Source organism: Pseudophryne corroboree, chromosome 2 (genome assembly GCF_028390025.1).
Source record: "Pseudophryne corroboree isolate aPseCor3 chromosome 2, aPseCor3.hap2, whole genome shotgun sequence".
NCBI classification, from domain to species: Eukaryota; Metazoa; Chordata; class Amphibia; order Anura; family Myobatrachidae; genus Pseudophryne; species Pseudophryne corroboree.
In genome coordinates, this window is record NC_086445.1 from 340,498,921 (window position 1) to 340,517,495 (window position 18,575).

Genomic DNA, 18,575 nt, shown 5'->3' on the forward strand with positions numbered 1-18,575 from the left:
CCCAGTGTACCTCGCAGAATGAGATTTAACAATGGTGAGTCTACCATAAATCTCCTTTTCTGCAGCGCGGTACACTGTGTTCCACAGGGAATACATTGGGAATGTGAACCCGGCGCCCAAAGGAAGCATCCTGGGAGGCGGAAGTATCAAAGGCATAGAACCTAATGAACGTGTTCACTGAGGACCACGTAGCCGCCTTGCACAAATGTTCTGCGGACACGCCACGGCCGACCAAGAGTTTCCAACAGACCGAGTAGAATGGGCTTTAATAACAGCAGGAGCTGGAGGTACAACCTGTGCATAAGCTTGTGCAATCGCCATTCTAATCCATCTGGCCAAGGTTTGCTTAGTCGCAGGCCAGGTACGTTTGTGAAAACCAAAAGGTACAAAAAGGGAATCTGACCTCCTGATAGAGGCAGTCCTCTCCACGTATATACGGAGAGCCCATACAAACCCAAAGACTGCTCTTTGTAGGACAAACCACAAGAGATAAAGGCCGGAACCACAATCTCTTGTTTAAGGTGATAACACCACGGGTTCAGTGTGGTATGCCGGCGGTCGGGCTCCCGGCGACCAGCATACCGGCGCCGGGAGCACGACCGCCGGCTTACCGACAGTGTGGCGAGCGCAAATGAGAATGAGAATAAGTGTTGGTATGCCGGCTGTCGGGATTCCGGTGCCGGTATACTGTGCGCCGGGATCCCGTCAGTCGGCATACTGAAGACCACCCAACACCACCTTAGGCAAATAACCAGGGCGAGTTCAAAGAACTGCCCATTCACGTTGAAATATCAGAAAGGGTGGACGACAGGACAAAGCGCCTAGGTCCGACACCCTCCTAGCAGAAGCAATAGCCAGTAGGAACAGGACCTTGACCATGAGCCATTTAAGGTCACAGGAGGGACATAGGGAGACTGAATCCGTAAAATACCCTGAGTGAAAGTATGAACATCAGAAATAGACAAAAATTCTCTGAAACCATACCAACAAGGCAGGGATATGAACCTTGAGGGAGGCCAGACGAAGGCCTAAGTCCAGGCCTTGTTGCAGAAAAACCAGAAGTCTGGAAGTACTGAATTCGTAAGCCTCGTAATTCTTAGCAGCACACCATGTGAAGTAAGAATTCCAGACCCTATAATAAATCCACGCAGATGCCGGTTTGCGGGCCTTCAGCATAGTTTGGATGACCGCCTCGGAGAATCCTTTGGCCCTCAGGAGTAAAGCTTTAAGAGCCATGCTGTCAAAGCCAGTCTGACAAGGTCTAGACAGACACAAGTGCCCTAAACGGGGAGGTCTAGGTGTTGAGGAAGTGAAAGAGGATGCTCTATCGATAGACCCTGCAGGTCTGAGAACCGTCTGGGCGTACTACTTCCATAGTACCCTGGCTCATTCTGGTGTTTTGGGGTGCCACACCCTGCACCTAGATATAGCGCTAGGGACCCCAAATATACAGAGAGGCCTTGATGCGGCTTTGGGGCTTAACCACACATTTGCGCAAATATGTGTAACGAAGATCACTGAATTCTATTATCATGTGGGATTTATATCTGGTTACTGTTATCCATTCAGTGTGCTGGGGAAACAATTGCTTTTTTTCTTGCTTAGAAATACCCCTTCCTTTCGAGCACCTGAATGATATTACTAAGCTAATTGAGCATTTACCAATCTATATGTCTGTTGTGAGAGGCAGAGAGGTTTCTGCATTAGGAGGAGGTGCAGGCCCTGACATGCCACATGGAGCATTATGGGGTTGCTCCAAGGTAAGTAGCTCTTAGCTTAGACATATTTTAGTAAGGAGCCATTATCATGTGACTCCTTGCTGGTTAATATTAGACCCAGATTGGGGTAATGGAGGTGTGAGGTGTGGTGCCTCTGGACTGGCTGAGCTGGATGGCTTTAGTGTGGCATACCTTTACATTCTATTAACACTTTTCACTTATTAATTTTCTAACACTATTTCTCTATTTTAATTACATTTCATTTTGTATCACCCCCTCTATAGCTTCGGCTTCCTAAATACTAATTTATTAACACTATAGTTTTTTACACTGGTATGTCACGCTGTGCTTTCTGGCTCATTCTGGTGTTTTGGGGTGCCACACCCTGCACCTAGATATAGCGCTAGGGACCCCAAATATACAGAGAGGCCTTGATGCGGCTTTGGGGCTTAACCACACATTTGCGCAAATATGTGTAACGAAGATCTCTGAATTCTATTATCATGTGGGATTTATATCTGGTTACTGTTATCCATTCAGTGTGCTGGGGAAACAATTGCTTTTTTTCTTGCTCAGAAATACCCCTTCCTTTCGAGCACCTGAATGATATCACTAAGCTAATTGAGCATTTACCAATCTATATGCATGTAGTCACCAAGTCAGCGGCAGACATACCTCCGGAGTCAAGGAGATCATGTGAGACCTGACCCGATGAGGCAGGCCATCCCACTTGGAAAGGATTAACCTTTGTAGAGGGCGGGAATGGAATTGAGCGTACTCTACCATGTCGAAAGCCAACACCATGAGGCCTAGTACTTGCATTGCCGAGTGTATCAACACTCTTGGGCGAGAAAGGAAGTATCTGATTCTAGCCTGAAGTTTCAGGACCTTCTCTCGAGACAGAAACAGCCATTGACTGTGTGTGTCCGGTAGTGCCCCCAGGTGCACCATGCTCCGAGCAGGGACCAGCGAGGACTTCTTCCAGTTGATGAGCCATCCATGGACTTGTAGGAAGTTTACCGTCAGTTGTAGATGACTGAAGAGGACATCATGGGAGTTTACCAGAATCAGCAAATCGTCCAGATATGGCAGGATCCCGGCCATAACCTTGGTGAAGATCCGAGGGACCGTGGCCAGTCCAAATGACAGAGACTGGAATTGATAGTGAAGGTTGTCAATAGCAAACCACAGATATTGCTGATGCGATATGGCAATAGGCATATGCAGGTAAGGATCTTGTATATCCAGGGATACCATATAGCCTCCGGGTTCCATGGCCAGTACAATTGAGCGCAGTGTTTCCATATGGAACTTGGACACTCTCACAGACTTGTTCAGTGATTTGATGTTGAGAATAGGCCGGAAAGACTCATCAGGTTCCGGGACTAGAAACAGGGTCGAGTAGTATCCTCTGCCACTCTGGGACAGAGGTACTGGCACTACCACGCCTGTATCCAGGAGGGAACGCACAACCATCTGTAGAGCTTGTACCTTTAACAGATCCGAAGGGATAACCATTGTGCAGAACTGGCGAGGGGGATGTCTCTTGAAAGAGTCTGCGTACCCATGAGAGACGACTTCTCGCACCCATGCGTCTGAAGTGGTCATTATCCAGACCTGAATGAACCGTAGAAGTCGCCCCCCCACCCTGGGATTCCCCAGGGGGAGGCCTGTCCCGTCATGCAGCAGGTTTGTCATGAGAAGCAGGCTGACGAGCAGCGCACTTGGGGATAGGGATGCAGGGAGGGGGGCAGGGATGCGGGTAACCAGGAAGCAGACGGGACCCGCGAACAGGAGCAATAGAGCAGCGCCTGCTATCGAACCGGGGACCGGAGCTGCAGACAGACACCACCGAAGCAGTGCAGGACGCGGGACGGGACTGTGGAAACCGGCGGCAGGCACATCCACCTGCCCCCGGCGGTAAGTGACATCTACACAGCCGTACACCCGCCACCTCCAGCCGAGCAATACAGGAAGAGTCTGACAGGCGGGACGCCGCAACTGTCACACTCATCCCACATCAGACTAACGGAGAACATTCAGAGATACATAGGCAGACCACACCTATGGTAAAGGTGACCCTTACTAGGGTACACCTGACATTGAACCCAGCGGGGGTTTACTCTGAACAGGGTATACCATTGGGAGGGTATACTAATAAAGGGTAGTCTGCTATGACACACCTGATAGTGGCATTTTAGACAATTTGACCACCAACATCTGGGCAATAGTGCACCGCTCAGGAGGGTACAGCTATAAAGGGTATCCTATATGACAAACCTGAAGAGGGTTGTACACAAACCCTAACAATAAACAAATACATTTCACTGCGTCTCACCTTATTATTACACATACAGGACCTACATCCATCATTTAAATTCACGCAGAAGCAGAAAACTGCATCATCTTCCCCCTTCTCTCTTTCTACCCCCATCCCTGCATCCCTATCCCCAAGTGCGCTGTCCATTCTCTTTTCTACAATTGCTAAGGAGGCAGGACACCTCCAGGTCTAGCGGCACTCATCCCATTCTCCCCTAGTGAGCGCTCTCTCCCCCGAATACAAAACAGGCTGACGAGCAGCCCAGGATAGTTAGGCCTTGGGCTTAGTGGTTGCTGGGAGCACGAGACAATCTCGGGTATGCCTGACCTTCACTTTCCCTTAATGTCGAAAGCAGGGAAAAGTGGTACGTTATGCCTTCTGTGCAGAAGGAGTAGCATTTGGGACAAAGGCAGTCATAGTAGCCACTGATTCAGACCCAATTTTTAATTAGGTCTTCCCCAAATAAGATGTCCCCAGTAAAGGGGAATACCTCCAAGGACTTTTGGAGTCCAGATCCACCTTCCAAGACCTCAACCACAGAATACGGCGAACCAGGACCGACGTATTCAACGCCTTGGCAGCCAACACACCTGCCTCAGGGGACACCTCCTGGTGTAGAAAAAGGTAGCGGTGGTATTGTGAGACAGGGAATGTCTGGCATTGTCAGATATATCCTCGGGCAGCTCTTCCTCTAATGCCTGATCCAGTCATCAATCTATTTTGCAGCCCCAAGAGGACGCAATCGTGATCTATGTACAACACCCGTTAAGGGAGTAATACACTTCAGGCATCCCTCCACACGCTTTCTCTCTCGGTAACTACAGTGAGGGGATAGTGGTGCGAGGCGGGGTAGATGACACCCGATGGGTGACACAGGAGTTCACTAGCAGTGAATTACCTTCTTGTTATATAACTCTGCAGAGGTAGGATATTGAGCTAATGCCCGTTGTAGACAGGGGGAATGTCTTCCCTGGATTAGACCAGGGGTCTTGTCTGATGTACACTTAATGGTCAGATTGTGGTAACAGAGTTTTAGTTACCCTCTGACGTGTGAACATATCAGTTGTTTAACCACAGTAGGGGAATCATCTTATCAGTGATTGGTAGGATTTGTTTCCCAGTAATTACAAAGGGCAGTGGTATTATTTAGCAATGAAAAATCCTTGTCAGAAACACCTAACATAGGGACTGACAGGACAGCACGATCCCACTCTCTTCAGATAAAATATCAGAGAGATGATTGAATAGGGAGGAGGTTGCAGCCCACTTAGATGACCCAGAGACACAAGAGTGACCTGGAATAGGTTTTTGGTAGATGCTAGAATCAAGTGGGCTAAGGGACCTTTTCCGTAAGGGGGAGGAGTTACGACGCAAGGGGGAGGAGCTAGGCCAGTGGGATAGTTCCTCTACTATCCACGCCACCAACTATTACCTTTAGTAATTAGGTGGTGAGCGGAGCGAGCCACCGTGCCCGAAGCGTGGCGAGCGAAGCGAGCCCGCGAGGGTACTTTTCGGGTACCCTGTTCGCCCGTAGCTCCTCCCCCTGGTGACGTAGCTCCTCCCCTCAATACGTCACAAGGTCCCTTCAGCCCCTCCGATATAGAACCAACCATAGGTTTTTGCCTGACCAAGGAATGAGTCATACATTACAACTCGTGAGGTAAAATTTTCCCACTCAAAGCGGAGTAACCATGGGGACATCAGTGACTGCAATGTTACAGATGGTTCGATAGGGGACATAAAGCGTTCAACTAGAGTACCCAGTAGGTTTGAGAAAGCAGCCCAGGTTAGCTGCAGATTAATTACAGGAGCTGCGGACTGACTGGGAGATATATAGGACATAGGGGGTCATTCCGACCCGATCACTCGCTGCAGTTTATCGCAGCGCAGCGATCGGGACGAATTGCGCATGCGCCGGCGCGCAGGCCGGACGGCCGCAGACCGTCATTTCCCTGCGATCACCTCTGCCTGAGGCGGTCGCTGGGCGGGAGTGGGCGGCATGTTTGGCCGCCGTTATGGGACAGCGCGCGCGCGCGGGGCGGGGGGGGGGGGTGGCGGGGCCGCAGTGGCTGCGTGACGTCACACACAGCCGCTGCAACCAGGGGCAGCAACGATCAACTCCCAGCCAGCTGTAGTGGCTGCGCTGGTCGGGAGTTACTCCACAAGTACAAAAGCATTGCTGCTGTGCAATGCTTTTCTACTTGTGCAGGGGAGGCGGGGGGGCTGCACTGGCATGCAGGGTGGTCTAGACCTGTGCTGGGCGTCCCCCTGCATGTCAAGGAGGATGATCGTAGCTGTGCTAAATTTAGCACAGCTACAATCAACTCGGAATGACCCCCATAGTACACAGACCATCACACAAAACTTCCCCCTCAGGTAAATCCGATGCGCATGCTCTAAGGATGCAGGAGCGTCCCCAGATTTACTGCCCTACATGTTAAACATTATACACAAATGCAACAGAGAGCGATTTAGTACGATGAAGCCAGACAGAGTACAATACCTGCAAATAAATCCGTTAGCATGTGACTGAGTACTCAGTACAACTGCAAATAAATCCAGTATTATGTGACTGAGTACACAGTAGATTACACGTAATAGGTAAATACTGTGATGCACTATATATTGAGCAAGGCGCAACTAGTCCCCTAAGGTACAGTATACAGTGATAGATATATCTGGAATACATTGCAGTGAAATCACATAGCAGATACAGGCACACATAGTCACGTTTGCAATGCAGATAATTATTTCATGACCATAAAATTGCATTGGATTATTATATGAACACATATAAAAAAGGAGACTTACCATTGTTAAATCTCTTTTTGCGAGGTACACTGGATTCCACAGGGAATAACATTGGGGTGTAGAGTTGGATCTTGATCCGATACACCAACAGGCTAAAGATTTGACTGTTCCCAGGATGCACTGCACCGCCTCCTCCATATCCCTGCCTCCGTGCACTGGAGCTCAGTTTTGTTAACCAGTCCAATGCAGTAGCAGGTAAAAGAGATGAGAGTAGTTAGCCACATAGAACCACATTCTCTCGACAGTAGAAGGTACCAGCGGCTAATGCCATACAAACCCAAAGAAGCTAAATGCGTCAGTGTACCTCGCAGAAAGAGATTTAACAATGGTCTTACCAAAAATCTCCTTTTCTGCAGCGGGGTACACTGGTATTCCACAGGGAATAACATCGGGGATGTCCTAAAGCAGTTCCTCATGGGAGGGGATGCACTGTAGCGGGCACAAAAACCCGGCATTCAAAGGAGGCATCCCGGGAGGCGAAGGTATCAAAGTCATAGAACCTGATGAACGTGTTCGCTGAGGACCATGTAGCCGCCTTGCACAATTTTTCTAGGGACGCGCCAGGAAGAAGGTCCAACAGACAGAGCAGAATAGGCCTTGATAGTGGCAGGAGCTGGAAGTCCAGCCTGCGCATAAGCTTGTGCAATCACCATTCTAATCCATCTGGCCAAAGATTGCTTATTCGCAGGTCAGCCACGTTTGTAAAAACCAAAAAGGACAAAGAGAGAATCAGTTCTCCAAAGGGAGGCAGTTCTCTTCACATAGATACGGAGAGCCTGTACCATATCCAAAGACAAACTAGGGGAGATAATGGCCGGAACCACAATCTCTTGGTTAAGGTGGAAAAACGACACTACCTTAGGTAGATAACCAGTGCGAGATCTAAGAACCGCACGGTCACGGTGATAAATCAGAATGGGTGACCAACAGGATAAGGCACCCAAGTCTGAAACCCACCGAGCAGAGGCAATAGCCAGCAAAAATAAGACCTTAAGCGTAAGCCATTTAAGGTCCACAGACTCAAGAGGTTCAAATGGAGACTCTTGTAGGGCATTCAGAACAACAGACAGATCCCATGGAGTCACAGGAGGGACATAGGGATGTTGAATCTGTAAAACACCCTGAGTGAAAGTGTGAACGTCGGAAGAGACGCAATCTTTCTCTGAATCCACACCGACAAGGCAGATATATGAACCTTGAGGGAGGACAGTTGAAGGCCTAAATCCAGGCCCTGTTGCAGAAAATCCAAAAGTTTGGCAGTTCTGAACTTATATGCATCAAAATTCTTAGCCGCACACCAGGTGAAGTAAGAATTCCAGACCATATAATAAATCCGAGCCGAAGCTGGTTTACGGGCTTTCAACATAGTTCGAATGACCACCTCAGAAAAACCTTTGGCCCTCAGGAGTGAAGCTTCAAGAGCCACGCCGTCAAAGCTAGTCGATCCAGATCCTGATAGACACAAGGGCCCTGAACGAGGAGGTCTGGGCGTTGAGGAAGTAGAAGAGGACGCTCTAGCGAGAGGCCCTGCAGGTCTGACAACCAATGCCATCTGGGCCACACTGGAGCGATTATTCCTCCTTCTTGCTTGAACTTCCGAATTACGCTGGGCAGGAGTGACACTGGAAGGAACACGTATGGCAGCTGAAAGTTCCATGGAATTGCCAGTGCGTCCACGAACGCTGCTTGAGGATCCCTTGTCCTTGCTCTGAAGACCGGAACCTTGTGATTGTGTTGAGACGCCATCAGTTCTACATCTGGTAGACCCCATTTGTTCAGTAGGAGTTGAAAGACTTCCGGATGAAGACTCCACTCTCCGGCGTGTACGTCCTGATGACTGAGGAAGTCCGCTTCCCAGTTGAGGGAACACTGCCGATAAGGCTGGCAGATGGTGTTCCGCCCATTGAAGAATCTTTGACACTTCCATCATTGCCATGCGGCTTCGTGTGCCGCCTTGATGATTTATGTACGCCACCGTGGTGGCATTGTCCGACTGTACTTGAACAGGCCTGTTCTGTACCAGAGGCCGGGCAAGTTTCAGAGTATTGAATACTGCCCGCAACTCCAGAATATTTATCGGGAGGAGAGATTCCTCCCTGGTCCACCGACACTGAAGAGCGTGTTGCTCCACCACCGCGCCCCATACACGCAGACTGGCATCCGTCGTAAGGAGGACCCAGTTGGAGAACCAGAAGGGACGACCCCTGCTCAATTGTTGATCCTGTAGCCACCAGCTCAGTGACAAATGAACCTCCGGAGTCAAGGAGATCATGTGGGATCTGATCCGGTGAGGCAGGCTGTCCCACTTGGCAAGGATTAGTTTCTGCAGAGGGCGAGAGTGAAATTGAGCGTACTCTACAATGTCAAAAGCAGACACCATGAGGCCTAGTACTTGCATCGCCGAGTGTATTGACACTCGTGGGTTAGAAAGGAAGCATCTAATCCTGTCCTGAAGCTTCAGGACCTTCTCTGGAGACAAGAACAAACGTTGGTTGTGTGTGTCCAGTAGTGCCCCAAGGTGCACTATGCTCTGAGCAGGGACCAGTGAGGACTTCTTCCAAGTGATGAGCCACCCGTGTGCTTGTAGAAATTGGACCGTCAGTTCCAGATGATGGATGAGAACCTCGCCAGGATCAGCAAGTCGTCCAGATACGGCAGGATCCTGATACCCTGCTGACGGAAAATGGCCATCATGACTGCCATGACCTTGGTGAAAAACCGAGGAGCTTTAGTCAGTCCAAAGGGCAAGGCTTGGAATTGATAATGTAGGTTGCCAATAGCAAACCACAGATACTGCGGATGCGACACGGTAATAGGTATGTGTAGGTAAGCATCCCGTATGTCCAGGGATACAATATAATCCTTGGGCTCCAAAGCCAGAACAATAGAGCAAAGACTTTCCATATGGAATTTAGATTAGAGATGAGCGGGTTCGGTTCCTCGGAATCCGAACCCGCCCGAACTTCATGTTTTTTTTCACGGGTCCGAGCGACTCGGATCTTCCCGCCTTGCTCGGTTAACCCGAGCGCGCCCGAACGTCATCATGACGCTGTCGGATTCTCGCGAGGCTCGGATTCTATCGCGAGACTCGGATTCTATATAAGGAGCCGCGCGTCGCCGCCATTTTCACTCGTGCATTGAGATTGATAGGGAGAGGACGTGTCTGGCGTCCTCTCCATTAGAATAGAGATAGATTAGATAGAGAGAGAGAGATTGTGCAGAGTCGCAGACAGAGTTAGTTTACCACAGTCAGTGACCAGTGCAGTTGCTAGTTAACTTTTATTTAATATAATATATCCGTTCACTTCTCTCTGCTATATCCGTTCTCTGCCTGAAAAAAAAAACGATACACAGCACAGTCAGTCACACAGTGTGACTCAGTCTGTGTGCACTCAGCTCAGCCCAGTGTGCTGCACAGTCATCAATGTATAAATTAAAAGCTTATAATTAATTGTGGGGGAGACTGGGGAGCACTGCAGGTTGTTAGCAGGAGCCAGGAGTACAATTATATTAATTAACAGTGCACACTTTTGCTGCAGGAGTGGTGACCAGTGCCTGACCACCAGTATAGTATTGTTGTATACTACTAATATCTCTTTAAATATCAACCAGTCTATATTAGCAGCAGACACAGTACAGTGCGGTAGTTCACGGCTGTGGCTACCTCTGTGTCGGCACACGGCAGGCAGTCCGTCCGACCAGAATTGTATTATTTATTATTATATACCTACCACCTAACCGTGGTTTTTTTTTCATTCTTTATACCGTCATAGTGTCATCCTAATTGTTACGAGTATACTACTATCTCTTTATCAACCAGTGTACAGTGCGGTAGTTCACGGCTGTGGCTACCTCTGTGTCGGCACACGGCAGGCAGTCCGTCCGACCAGAATTGTATTATTTATTATTATATACCTACCACCTAACCGTGGTTTTTTTTTCATTCTTTATACCGTCATAGTGTCATCCTAATTGTTACGAGTATACTACTATCTCTTTATCAACCAGTGTACAGTGCGGTAGTTCACGGCTGTGGCTACCTCTGTGTCGGCACACGGCAGGCAGTCCGTCCGACCAGAATTGTATTATTTATTATTATATACCTACCACCTAACCGTGGTTTTTTTTTTCATTCTTTATACCGTCATAGTGTCATCCTAATTGTTACGAGTATACTACTATCTCTTTATCAACCAGTGTACAGTGCGGTAGTTCACGGCTGTGGCTACCTCTGTGTCGGCACACGGCAGGCAGTCCGTCCGACCAGAATTGTATTATTTATTATTATATACCTACCACCTAACCGTGGTTTTTTTTTTCATTCTTTATACCGTCATAGTGTCATCCTAATTGTTACGAGTATACTACTATCTCTTTATCAACCAGTGTACAGTGCGGTAGTTCACGGCTGTGGCTACCTCTGTGTCGGCACACGGCAGGCAGTCCGTCCGACCAGAATTGTATTATTTATTATTATATACCTACCACCTAACCGTGGTTTTTTTTTCATTCTTTATACCGTCATAGTGTCATCCTAATTGTTACGAGTATACTACTATCTCTTTATCAACCAGTGTACAGTGCGGTAGTTCACGGCTGTGGCTACCTCTGTGTCGGCACACGGCAGGCAGTCCGTCCGACCAGAATTGTATTATTTATTATTATATACCTACCACCTAACCGTGGTTTTTTTTTCATTCTTTATACCGTCATAGTGTCATCCTAATTGTTACGAGTATACTACTATCTCTTTATCAACCAGTGTACAGTGCGGTAGTTCACGGCTGTGGCTACCTCTGTGTCGGCACACGGCAGGCAGTCCGTCCGACCAGAATTGTATTATTTATTATTATATACCTACCACCTAACCGTGGTTTTTTTTTCATTCTTTATACCGTCATAGTGTCATCCTAATTGTTACGAGTATACTACTATCTCTTTATCAACCAGTGTACAGTGCGGTAGTTCACGGCTGTGGCTACCTCTGTGTCGGCACACGGCAGGCAGTCCGTCCGACCAGAATTGTATTATTTATTATTATATACCTACCACCTAACCGTGGTTTTTTTTTTCATTCTTTATACCGTCATAGTGTCATCCTAATTGTTACGAGTATACTACTATCTCTTTATCAACCAGTGTACAGTGCGGTAGTTCACGGCTGTGGCTACCTCTGTGTCGGCACACGGCAGGCAGTCCGTCCGACCAGAATTGTATTATTTATTATTATATACCTACCACCTAACCGTGGTTTTTTTTTCATTCTTTATACCGTCATAGTGTCATCCTAATTGTTACGAGTATACTACTATCTCTTTATCAACCAGTGTACAGTGCGGTAGTTCACGGCTGTGGCTACCTCTGTGTCGGCAGTCGGCAGGCAGTCCGTCCATCCATAATTGTATTATTATTATAATATATACCACCTAACCGTGGTTTTTTTATACCACCTAACCGTGGCAGTCCGTCCATAATTGTATACTAGTATCCAATCCATCCATCTCCATTGTTTACCTGAGGTGCCTTTTAGTTCTGCCTATAAAATATGGAGAACAAAAAAGTTGAGGTTCCAAAATTAGGGAAAGATCAAGATCCACTTCCACCTCGTGCTGAAGCTGCTGCCACTAGTCATGGCCGAGACGATGAAATGCCAGCAACGTCGTCTGCCAAGGCCGATGCCCAATGTCATAGTACAGAGCATGTCAAATCCAAAACACCAAATATCAGAAAAAAAAGGACTCCAAAACCTAAAATAAAATTGTCGGAGGAGAAGCGTAAACTTGCCAATATGCCATTTACCACACGGAGTGGCAAGGAACGGCTGAGGCCCTGGCCTATGTTCATGGCTAGTGGTTCAGCTTCACATGAGGATGGAAGCACTCAGCCTCTCGCTAGAAAACTGAAAAGACTCAAGCTGGCAAAAGCACCGCAAAGAACTGTGCGTTCTTTGAAATCCCAAATCCACAAGGAGAGTCCAATTGTGTCGTTTGCGATGCCTGACCTTCCCAACACTGGACGTGAAGAGCATGCGCCTTCCACTATTTGCATGCCCCCTGCAAGTGCTGGAAGGAGCACCCGCAGTCCAGTTCCTGATAGTCAGATTGAAGATGTCAGTGTTGAAGTACACCAGGATGAGGAGGATATGGGTGTTGCTGGCGCTGGGGAGGAAATTGACCAGGAGGATTCTGATGGTGAGGTGGTTTGTTTAAGTCAGGCACCCGGGGAGACACCTGTTGTCCGTGGGAGGAATATGGCCGTTGACATGCCAGGTGAAAATACCAAAAAAATCAGCTCTTCGGTGTGGAGGTATTTCACCACAAATGCGGACAACAGGTGTCAAGCCGTGTGTTCCCTTTGTCAAGCTGTAATAAGTAGGGGTAAGGACGTTAACCACCTCGGAACATCCTCCCTTATACGTCACCTGCAGCGCATTCATAATAAGTCAGTGACAAGTTCAAAAACTTTGGGTGACAGCGGAAGCAGTCCACTGACCAGTAAATCCCTTCCTCTTGTAACCAAGCTCACGCAAACCACCCCACCAACTCCCTCAGTGTCAATTTCCTCCTTCCCCAGGAATGCCAATAGTCCTGCAGGCCATGTCACTGGCAAGTCTGACGAGTCCTCTCCTGCCTGGGATTCCTCCGATGCATCCTTGCGTGTAACGCCTACTGCTGCTGGCGCTGCTGTTGTTGCCGCTGGGAGTCGATGGTCATCCCAGAGGGGAAGTCGTAAGCCCACTTGTACTACTTCCAGTAAGCAATTGACTGTTCAACAGTCCTTTGCGAGGAAGATGAAATATCACAGCAGTCATCCTACTGCAAAGCGGATAACTGAGGCCTTGGCATCCTGGGTGGTGAGAAACGTGGTTCCGGTATCCATCATTACTGCAGAGCCAACTAGAGACTTGTTGGAGGTACTGTGTCCCCGGTACCAAATACCATCTAGGTTCCATTTCTCTAGGCAGGCGATACCGAAAATGTACACAGACCTCAGAAAAAGAGTCACCAGTGTCCTAAAAAATGCAGCTGTACCCAATGTCCACTTAACCACGGACATGTGGACAAGTGGAGCAGGGCAGGGTCAGGACTATATGACTGTGACAGCCCACTGGGTAGATGTATGGACTCCCGCCGCAAGAACAGCAGCGGCGGCACCAGTAGCAGCATCTCGCAAACGCCAACTCTTTCCTAGGCAGGCTACGCTTTGTATCACCGCTTTCCAGAATACGCACACAGCTGAAAACCTCTTACGGCAACTGAGGAAGATCATCGCGGAATGGCTTACCCCAATTGGACTCTCCTGTGGATTTGTGGCATCGGACAACGCCAGCAATATTGTGTGTGCATTAAATCTGGGCCAATTCCAGCACGTCCCATGTTTTGCACATACCTTGAATTTGGTGGTGCAGAATTTTTTAAAAAACGACAGGGCCGTGCAAGAGATGCTGTCGGTGGCCAGAAGAATTGCGGGACACTTTCGGCGTACAGGCACCACGTACAGAAAACTGGAGCACCACCAAAAACTACTGAACCTGCCCTGCCATCATCTGAAGCAAGAAGTGGTAACGAGGTGGAATTCAACCCTCTATATGCTTCAGAGGTTGGAGGAGCAGCAAAAGGCTATTCAAGCCTATACAATTGAGCACGATATAGTAGGTGGAATGCACCTGTCTCAAGTGCAGTGGAGAATGATTTCAACGTTGTGCAAGGTTCTGATGCCCTTTGAACTTGCCACACGTGAAGTCAGTTCAGACACTGCCAGCCTGAGTCAGGTCATTCCCCTCATCAGGCTTTTGCAGAAGAAGCTGGAGGCATTGAAGGAGGAGCTAACACGGAGCGATTCCGCTAGGCATGTGGGACTTGTGGATGCAGCCCTTAATTCGCTTAACAAGGATTCACGGGTGGTCAATCTGTTGAAATCAGAGCACTACATTTTGGCCACCGTGCTCGATCCTAGATTTAAAGCCTACCTTGGATCTCTCTTTCCGGCAGACACAGGTCTGCTGGGGTTGAAAGACCTGCTGGTGACAAAATTGTCAAGTCAAGCGGAACGCGACCTGTCAACATCTCCTCCTTCACATTCTCCCGCAACTGGGGGTGCGAGGAAAAGGCTCAGAATTCCGAGCCCACCCGCTGGCGGTGATGCAGGGCAGTCTGGAGCGACTGCTGATGCTGACATCTGGTCCGGACTGAAGGACCTGACAACGATTACGGACATGTCGTCTACTGTCACTGCATATGATTCTCTCAACATTGATAGAATGGTGGAGGATTATATGAGTGACCGCATCCAAGTAGGCACGTCACACAGTCCGTACTTATACTGGCAGGAAAAAGAGGCAATTTGGAGGCCCTTGCACAAACTGGCTTTATTCTACCTAAGTTGCCCTCCCACAAGTGTGTACTCCGAAAGAGTGTTTAGTGCCGCCGCTCACCTTGTCAGCAATCGGCGTACGAGGTTACATCCAGAAAATGTGGAGAAGATGATGTTCATTAAAATGAATTATAATCAATTCCTCCGCGGAGACATTGACCAGCAGCAATTGCCTCCACAAAGTACACAGGGAGCTGAGATGGTGGATTCCAGTGGGGACGAATTGATAATCTGTGAGGAGGGGGATGTACACGGTGATATATCGGAGGGTGAAGATGAGGTGGACATCTTGCCTCTGTAGAGCCAGTTTGTGCAAGGAGAGATTAATTGCTTCTTTTTTGGGGGGGGTCCAAACCAACCCGTCATATCAGTCACAGTCGTGTGGCAGACCCTGTCACTGAAATGATGGGTTGGTTAAAGTGTGCATGTCCTGTTTTGTTTATACAACATAAGGGTGGGTGGGAGGGCCCAAGGATAATTCCATCTTGCACCTCTTTTTTCTTTTCTTTTTCTTTGCATCATGTGCTGATTGGGGTGGGTTTTTTGGAAGGGACACCCTGCGTGACACTGCAGTGCCACTCCTAGATGGGCCCGGTGTTTGTGTCGGCCACTAGGGTCGCTAATCTTACTCACACAGCTACCTCATTGCGCCTCTTTTTTTCTTTGCGTCATGTGCTGTTTGGGGAGGGTTTTTTGGAAGGGACATCCTGCGTGACACTGCAGTGCCACTCCTAGATGTGCCCGGTGTTTGTGTCGGCCACTAGGGTCGCTAATCTTACTCACACAGTCAGCTACCTCATTGCGCCTCTTTTTTTCTTTGCGTCATGTGCTGTTTGGGGAGGGTTTTTTGGAAGGGCCATCCTGCGTGACACTGCAGTGCCACTCCTAGATGGGCCCGGTGTTTGTGTCGGCCACTAGGGTCGCTAATCTTACTCACACAGCTACCTCATTGCGCCTCTTTTTTTCTTTGCGTCATGTGCTGTTTGGGGAGGGTTTTTTGGAAGGGACATCCTGCGTGACACTGCAGTGCCACTCCTAGATGGGCCCGGTGTTTGTGTCGGCCACTAGGGTCGCTTATCTTACTCACACAGCGACCTCGGTGCAAATTTTAGGACTAAAAATAATATTGTGAGGTGTGAGGTATTCAGAATAGACTGAAAATGAGTGTAAATTATGGTTTTTGAGGTTAATAATACTTTGGGATCAAAATGACCCCCAAATTCTATGATTTAAGCTGTTTTTTAGTGTTTTTTGAAAAAAACACCCGAATCCAAAACACACCCGAATCCGACAAAAAAAATTCGGTGAGGTTTTGCCAAAACGCGTTCGAACCCAAAACACGGCCGCGGAACCGAACCCAAAACCAAAACACAAAACCCGAAAAATTTCAGGCGCTCATCTCTAATTTAGATACCTTCACAAATTTGTTCAAAGATTTGAGGTTGAGAATGGGCCGGGAGGATCCATTCGGCTTCAGAACTAGGAACAGTGTTGAATAGTACCCCATGCCTCTCTGAGACAGAGGCACTGGCACTATCACTCCTGTGTCCAGGAGGGATTGCACCACCAAACATAGAGTTTTTGCCTTTAACCGATCCGAAGGGATAACTGTCGAGCAAACCCTGTGAGGGGGACGTGTCTTGAAAGAGATGGCGTAACAGCGAGTGACGACTTCCCTCACCCAGGCGGCTGAAGTGGTCTGTAACCATACCTGGGTGAACCGCAGAAGTCGGCCTCCCACCCTGGGGTCCCCAGGGGGAGGCCCACCCCATCATACAGCAGGCTTGTCTGGTTTGGAAGCAAGCTGGCGGGCAGCCCAAAAACTTTTAGGCTTGGGCTTAGAGGTTTTGGAAGTGAGCGTTTGTGTCGGGTATGCCTAACCCATTGCTTTACTTGGAGGTCGAAAGGAACGAAAGGAGGCACTTTTAGCCTTCGGAGCCGAGCCGAAGGATTAGTACTTGGTAGACATGCAGTCTTAGCAGACGCTAATTCAGCAACAATCTTGTTCAAATCTTCCCCGAATAGTATGTATCCCTTAAAAGGGATCACCTCCAAGGTCTTTTTAGAGTCCAGGTCCACCGACCAGGACCGCAACCACAGAATCCGGCGAGCCAGAATGGACGTAGTAGACACTTTGGCCACCAGAACACTGGCATCAGAGGCCGCCTCCTGAATGTAATAAGAGGCTGTGCTAATATATGAAAGACACTGTCTGGCATTATCAGAAAAATTCAGAGGTAGATCTGCCTCAACATCTTGAACCCAGGCTTCAATACCCTTTGCAGCCCAAGAAGCTGCTACAGTGGGTCTATGTACAGCACCCGCAAGAGTGTAAATAGACTTTAAGCAACACTCCACATGCTTATCCGTCGGTTCCTTCAGAGAGGTGATGGTAGTGACAGGAGTAGAAGACACCACCAGACGATCTACATGTGAGTCCACCGGTGGTGGTATTTCCCAATTCTTACTTAACTTTACATAGAGGGGATTACGAGCTAGCATCTTTTTAGACAGGGAGAATTTCTTTCCTGGAGATTCCCATGATTCGTGACGTATGTCAACTAACTGGTCAGAATGTGGCAAAACTAATTTAGTAACTTTCTGACGTTTGAACTTATCAGGTTTCTTAAGACATATCTGGAGGGTCAGTTTCATCATCAATCTGAAAAATCAGTTTGATAGCGTCCACTAGGTCAGGAACATGAATCTGTGTTGCTGATTCCTCATCAGAAGCATCTGCATCAGTGTCTGATGGATCAGTATATTCCCTATCCTCATCGGATGAAGTATCCGAAACATGAGGGGATTGTGAGGAAGAAATGGCCCGCTTAGATGACCCATTGGTCCTAGGAGGGCGAGGGTTAGGCTTTTGTTTAACCAAAGACTGATTTAATTGCTGTAACTGAGTTGACAGAGTATCTGCCCATGGAGGGTTAACTACAGGGACAAAATGTGGCTGTAATTGCACAGGAGGTCCCACAGGGGGCATAAGTCTCGTTACTAGCGTAGTCAGTAAATTAGAAAAAGCAGCCCAAGGTGGGTCTTGGTGAGTCACCAGTGCTGCAGACTGACTGAGGGGTACAGAACCCCCGGTATCTGGACCCTCAGCTGGAATATTTTCCTCAGATAAATCCGCAGCGTCAGCACTGCATGATGCAGGATCAGCCACGGATTTCTCGCCCTGTGTAGCAGACATTATATGGAAACGTAGCCTTAGGGCGTAACAGTACAATATAGCCAGACACAGTACCTGACAAAAAACCCCCGTGGAGTGTGACTGCAAATGCAGAACAAAAACAGAGGATTTAAATGGTATAAGGTGACTGAAATACACAGAAAAAAATACAAAACAG

General features: G+C 48.3%; 1 protein-coding gene across 1 annotated transcript in view; it reads right to left on the minus strand.

Moving 5' to 3' along the window:
• ABCC4 (ATP binding cassette subfamily C member 4 (PEL blood group)) overlaps positions 1–18,575 on the minus strand; it is a 675,760-nt gene that overhangs the window by 171,840 nt on the left and 485,345 nt on the right. The window lies entirely within an intron of this gene.